Consider the following 7,682-nt stretch of genomic DNA (forward strand, 5'->3'; position numbering starts at 1 on the left):
CTCCGCCTCGCAGGTTCAAGCGATTCTTGTGTCTCAGTCTCCAGAGTAGCTGGGATTACAGGCCTGCGCCACCATGCCCAGCTAATTTTTGTATTTGTAGTAGTAACAGGGTTTCACCATGTTGGCCAGGCTGGTCTCAAATTCCTGACCTCAGGTGATCCACCTGCCTTGGCCTCCCAAAGTGGTAGGATTATAGGCATGAGCCACTGTGCCCAGCTTGAATGTTCTTTTCTTATAGTAACATAGTCCTTATTTTTGGGGTGCAGAATACATTTAATATTATTGATAACATAAAGTTTATCATTAACGTCAGTCCAAACAATTATAGAATTTCATAATATGAGCTTTATCTGAAAATAATTGACTAATATAGTCAAAGAACCTAGCTAATCTTTGTCCTGAAATATTTCTAACAGCACTTGAATTGTATAATACTATTCTCAATGTTTAGATGTGAATAGGAACACACGGGACTTTTCAGTCAAATTTTGCCTCAATTTCAAATTGAACTGATAAGTACCTAACCTTAATTTGCTGAACATAGATTTCTAAACATTTATTAGCAATTTCTAATCAAGTTAGTGGATTAGCATCCCCCTGTGTTGCTTTGTCTACATTTTCTTGTGTAGCAGTACTTCTTTTGCTGATTTTTGTGAATTCTTCAAAGTTTCATTCCATGGGATACAAGTGTGGTATATTTCCCTCCCTTCTCCAGACTTCAGGAAATAACTGAAATGCAAGGTAGGCTTCCTAATCACAAAGTTAGATGAGTACATTTATTGAACAGAACTGAACCTACGACATAACGCATGCCCATTATGACATGTGAGACATGGCATGTAGACGATGCATAGACAGCCGACCCATGGAACCACTGACTTTACGTATAGCTAGAATTCATTTAGGATGCCTAATATCAGAATATGCACAGAAGTACTGAATATATCAACCCATTTTCTGTGTGGCTTCTGTGAAAGCTTGTACAACTCCTTTGACAAGGAGTTCTCTTTTGAGCAGTGTCAGAAAAGTCTGGTAGGCATCACTGGTACAAACACTGGGACCTCTCAGATGCAAAAGTTTCTGGTTGAAAGCGCTCAAATGGGGCTTCCATTGGAGTAGATTATTCACTGCCCCTACCCAGTCTTGTCCTCTTCTCCCACATGCAGCTCTTTCTCTAACTCATTATATCTCTCACCCTATTTCTTTGCCCTTCTTCTTTTATTTCCTGTCTTCCATGAAATATTATAAACTCCAAGTTCTTCAATTTATATTTGTCCTTATCTCTGAAATTTATAAATAATGCAATATATTTTACCTAATAATGAACTAGGTGCTTTGCAGTGTGTTATCTAATTTAATCCTTGCAACAACTTTGCAAGTTAAATTATCCTCTTTTTAAGCCACCATCTGTGTGTGTTTGAATGACTGTATGTTTAAGACAGAGTGATTTTCATAGACTAGCGTTTATTAATAATTTGCAATGACACTTTCTAATTGGATTGAAAAAGTGTAACATCTACTAGAATATCATATGCATTTAGTGCCTAATTATTTAGATTCTATTTTAATTTGTGTTTCTCAGTATAATGGGAGTTTCATTCTTATGTAGTTTTGAGAAGTTTATGTGAAATTGAATGTCCCAGAATGAAATAAAATCACAAAGATGACAGAATACAGTGACTTATCATTCTTTTTCTGTATATACCTCTATGAAGTAAGAAGACATTGCATCTTCTGTTTTTAGGTAGCACTACTTATATCTTTTTTAGTAAGGAGTTGTCACCATGAAAATCAAAAGCAGACACATCATTTAAAATCTCACAATTAAGTATATGCTTCTCAGCAGCACAGTAGCATCTTTGATAGTGTGGGTAATGTATGTTTTCTTCTCCGCTTTTGGAAGCTGCGGTAATGGAAGCCAAACTCAAACATCAAAGAAAAGAGATTTTCCTTTGTAGGAAAACATCATTACATTTTCACACCATTAGGGTGATAGAAGTATAGCACCTCCTCTGCATGAAGTAGATGCTTTTGATTGTTTTTCTTTTTTTTAAGTAAACATCGACTAAGAAGCATGTAATGCTGATCATTACTTGTATATGTATTAGTACCACAATGCCCCAATAATGCCTGTTGACTACCACCTTATTAACATTTTTAGGAAAGGGTTGGGATATTAAAGAACTCACTAATTGAAATTCACTTTAATTAATTATTAGCAGTCACTTAAGCATATCAGCATCTAGTTTTCTGTCTTTTAAATGACATTCCTTTGAAAACTTGAATCTTTCCTCATGATAGCCTCATAAAAATCAGCCTTAGCAATTATTAAAGTGAGGACATGAGGCAATTTAATCTCCAACTGAAATCAGGACTAGATGCCAAGAACTGACAGGAATGCCCATTATTCTACTTTTCTCTATATTGTTAATGAACCATTTTACTTAACAAAGGGTATATATACTTTAGAAACTGAGCTTACTGAAGGAAAAGTTTTACTTGAATAAAGCTGACATTGCCAAGATGCTTATTATTTTCTTGTTCAAGGAGGGTGAATACAGGTGAACCAAATATACTTGAATATAGGTATTATTTTCATTGTTCACATAACTTTACCTTAAACAATGTACAGTACCCAAGATGACACTGCTAAAATGATAGCAATGTAATGGTAATGACAAAAGGATCTCAAATCCATAAGGAGAAAGCAAAAAGCTTCATTTATTGCAGTATTTCATACATCCAAAAAGATGGCCAGATGTAGAACATAAGCTATTCTACAGGGAACAGAAACAGCAAGAGAAAAAACGTGTTTCAGTGGTTAAACCATTTTCTGATTGGTTGAAATTTACCCATCTCTTTGTTAAAGCTGCTGAGAAGTTAGCAAGGCCAAAATGGTACCCTGAGCAACTGCCATTTATTTGATTTTCGCCTACCAATATTCCTCAGATTAAATAATGGTATCCAAAAATCTTAGCAGCTACCACTTAGTTCATAGTTGCCTATTAATATTCTGCAGATAACATAATGTTAACTATAAAAACTTGGGGCATATTATAAAAATAATGACATTGATTTAGTATCTTCCATTTAAGCTAAACAAGTTTTTGCTTTACTGTGGCATTGGTTTTTAAAAAATACAAAAAATTAGCCTTGATATTTGTGTAAAGCAGGAAGCCATGTTCTTTTGAAAACATTCTCTTCCAGTGATGATATAAGATAATTTATTATTTTAGTGTCATTCTCCAGGTTATTTGATAGCTTGTGGTAGCAATGTTGGGGACAATGGCAGCAAAGCTTGAAAGACAGAAAATGGTAGCATTTAGTCCCGCAATAGCTATACCTCTGTCTGATTTTCAGGTGTACTTCTATCTGATTTTATTATTTATGCTACTATTTTCTCTTTTTTTTCCTGTTTATTATTCGTTTTAATAGTTGGTACAGATTGCTGCTTATTTCCTTTCCCTTCTCGTGTAGTCTTCAAATAATTAGTAATTCCAGTGATATTTGGCATAGAAAAATAAAAGTGGATTAATGAAGCATACTAGTGTCCAGAAATATATCCCAGCAAATATTAGAACTTAATATGATAGAGATTCAATTCAATAGGAAAATAATAGTTTATTTAACAAAGAATCTTGGCACAATTGTCTATTTGGAAGAAAATAAGTTTAGAAGCATGCCTTACACCATATATGCAGACTTCAGATAGATTAAAATGTAAATTTAAACATTGAAAATCTTAGAAGTAAATATAGGTTACTTCATGTAAAGATTAGGGATGGAGAGCTCTTATCAGCTATAGGACTCAGAATCTATAAAAGAAAAGAGACCTACATTCAGGTATTTATGAATTAATATCTATTGTATAAATAAATTTTCATCACAAAAGTAAATAGAAAATATAGATTTGGGAAAAAATTAAATGACAGAAAAAGGACTAATCTTTAAAATAAACAGACCCCTTAAATAATAAGCACAGCCCTGAATAATAAACAACAACAACTCTATTTAAAATGTACAAAAATATTTAACTCTTTAATTGATAGAACAAATCCAAATGGCTAATCACATTTGTCAAGAATCTGAAGTTCACTACTTAGAAAATGTAACTTAAAGTAACAGTGAGATATCACTTTATACCCTTCAGATTGTGCCATTTAAAAAGAACAATTACATGTACTCTGATGGGGTTGAGAAGACAGGGGGTTCTTATATATTGCTGGTGAAATGTGACTCAGAATGCAGTCTGGAACTGTCTACTAAATATAGAGATACACATACCCTTTAATCAGCAAACTTATTACTGGGAATTGAGCCCATAGAAATAAAAGCATGAGTGCATAAGATTTATGTAAAAGAAGTTTATTGCTGGAATATTGTGGTGGGAACAAACTGGAGACAAAGTGAATGCCTGTGAATAGAATAATGCACAAATAGATTGTTACATCCTTACAATGGAATATTGCTTTTCATTAAAAAGTGTAGATTGAATCTTGGGCAGTTAACTTGGAAAGGTTTTCAAATGAGAAGGGTAGGAATACATTAATAAGTGGGCATAATAGTTTCAATTTTAGGGAATAAACACTGACCAAAAATGTACCAAATCTCTATGTAGGTGTTAAAATTCCTACATTCTGGCTATGTAATTCACTAGCTATATGACTTTGGGGAAGATTTTATTTTACTTTTTCTATGCCGCAGTTTTCTCTTCTATAAAATGGGGATGATGCTAGAACCTATCTCATTGGATTGTTGTATTGAAAGAGTTAATATACACAAAGCACTTTAAAACTATGCTGGTTATACAACGCAATCAACTTACCGGTTACACGAGCTTGGATAATGTGAATGGGGAATAAGGGAGAAGAGAAAATAAAGAAAAAATCACCATGGAAAGAAAGAAATTAGCAAGTCCTCTTTTCAAATGGTTTGTTTCTCTGGGTGCTCATGTTGGTTACCTAACTGTGTCTTTCACCAGCCTGCTCTATTCAACTGTCTGAAAGATCCTTTTGTTCTGAGAACCACTTTCAAATCCTTGTCCCCTAGTTTGCCAGAGATTGACGCATATGGGACAGGCCTGTGTAAGGATTGGAGTTGATTTCTCAGAGCAAGGATTAATTGAAACTTTAACTCAAATTCATTGGATACTTACTTGATGTTTATGCCTACTTTGGTTGCATAGTTTGTTTCTTTCTGTAAACATCATTAATTCTGCTCTTGTTCTTTTCTTTGGTCATTAGCAGGGGATTGGTGGGAAGGGGAAAGAGAATAGTAGGTACTTTAGTCTGATGTTTCTTTGTCTTTTTTCACAGAGCCTATGCTGAAGTCTGACCCATTATTTTTAGGACATAATTATCTTTGAACTTCTTGCATTTCTGTAGTTTTTGTGAGCAGCAGCACTTACAGATGTCTTTCAAATTATTTTCAAGGATTTGTATAAGAAAGAGCTTAAGAAGATAGTGTCTCTCTCTATAGCCAAGAGCACGTTTGTTTTCCATCCAGTAAAATAAAAATAATGTCTCCTTCTGGAGCAAAGGGCAACTTTACTTTTAGCTCATTATAAAAGATTGGAGGTTTACTAAGTTTAGTATCCCTCAGATGTGACATAGACTCACCGTATATGTAGCATGTATCTGGGCCCCTACACGTTGCCTCAAGAGACATGGAGACAGGAGAGCTGTTATTAACATGAAACTCATGCTGCCTGCTGTACTATAAATAACAAAATTCATTGCCTCTGACCTAGCAGTCTCATGTCTTCTGCCAACATCTATAAAACTGTGGCAAGCTAACTTGTCACCTTAGAAGTAGGGCAAGTTCCCAGACCTTTCACTCTTTGATACCATTTACTTTAAGACGTTTTTGCACTTTTGAGGTGAGATATCATGGGTAAAGTGCTCATATAGCCAAGTTATAAGAAACAACCTTATAGACTGTAATGAGATGGAGAAAAATTTATTTTCCCAGTTTTCTCAGGAAGAGTGTGGTTTGTACTTTGAAAGAAAAACTTGAATTTTGAAAACATTTGAATTCCTGCTGTGTTGCAGGGGAGACTGATATCCCTTAGGGTGTGCTTAGTTTTCAGTAACTAAAATATTACCTGAATGCAAAATCCACATGTCCATACCTAACTGCACAGAAGACTTGGAAATGTGTTCTTTGCATAGGTAAGATGTGCCCATATGTTTCTATCATTATGTAAAAATAGGAGAATGTGTGTTGGGGAACAACTTGCAATCAAACTGGTAACTTCTGCTGTAAATTTGCCTCTGGTTTAGATTCATTAAGGAAAGCCTCTCAAAGTAAGTGGTCTCAGATGTAGCGTGGCTATTATAGTTGAAAGTCATTTTGAACTCAGGATGAGCATTAGGAAGAAAAGAAGTGTGTTATTTTATTGTATGGCTTACTTGACAAGATTGGGAGGTATGGCTACATTTTGGCAAGAGATAACATGGAGTGAATGGCAAAGAGAAATCTTGTGGAAGGACTTGAAGGTCATTGTATGTTTATTACTGGATGCTGAAAACACTGGATCTAGTAAGTGACTTAGCAGTGAAATACTTTAAGTAAGCACTTCCCAATAGTTCTTATATCATACAAAATAATAATATTAACATGGTATTCTAGGGTGAATAGAGGAGGCAGCATGTGGCCAGTGGCAACAGGCCAGAGCATTTCAGCCCACTGTGTCCCAGCTGTCCACCCTGAAAGCATCAATCCTGCCATGTAACATTGTCCTTTATCACCTTGCCTGGGAAGCTGTACACTCTAAAGCATGTGTAGAGATATATTCTTAGTCAAAGATATGAAGACAGAAGACAGAAGAAATAACAGATTGGACATAAAATGACTAGGGCCATTGCTTTCCTGAATGGAAACGCATACACTCAGGTCAGGTTACCTTAGAGAATTCACCCACTTCTGGCCCTGACCTGACAAGCTTAGAAACATCATTTGTCAGCCGACCAAGAACAAATCTGCCTCAGGGGGCAGACTTGCACAGAACAAACTAAGAGATTGGTAAATAAAAACCAGAACGCCAATCTATTCATTTACATTGAGAACGGAAGGTGTTGAAAGGATCCAGAAATCGTGTTTGCTGATCAATACATTTTCTCTGTGGGGAATCTCACAAGGACAAATTATGATTAGAAGTTTGCTCAGTGAGACTGGGATAAGACCAGGAGAATGAGTTGTATGATCTTTGGGCCTGAGTGAAGGGGTTGAGATGCTCTGTGTTTTGGGATCACTGGACCCCAAAGTATTGGAGACATACTTCAACGTCAGATGTTGAATCTTCTTTCAGAGGGGCCATCTTGACGGTCTTCATTTGTTTTTCTCTTTCTTTTTTGTAGAGATTAATATGAAACTCTACTTGGACACAGTTATTCTTAGTTGCAAATGTAGTGCAGATCTACTCTCTTGAAGGCTTGTACTCTGGTCACATTGATTGTCCATGAGTCATTTCTATAAATGGATGATCTCATTCCTTGCATTTTGAATTTTCTGTGATTTGATGGCCGTGGGAAGTAAGTGGGGGAGGATACATTATTAGCAGTAGAAACTATCTTTGAGACCTAGAAAAATAATTGTTAATATATTCCCGGATGCGAAAGAAGTTACATTCAATATATAAAGACAAAACTTACAAATAAAATCAGCATTTTTTTTTTTTTTTT

Source organism: Colobus angolensis, unplaced genomic scaffold (assembly GCF_000951035.1).
Source record: "Colobus angolensis palliatus isolate OR3802 unplaced genomic scaffold, Cang.pa_1.0 Scaffold104, whole genome shotgun sequence".
NCBI lineage: Eukaryota > Metazoa > Chordata > Mammalia > Primates > Cercopithecidae > Colobus > Colobus angolensis.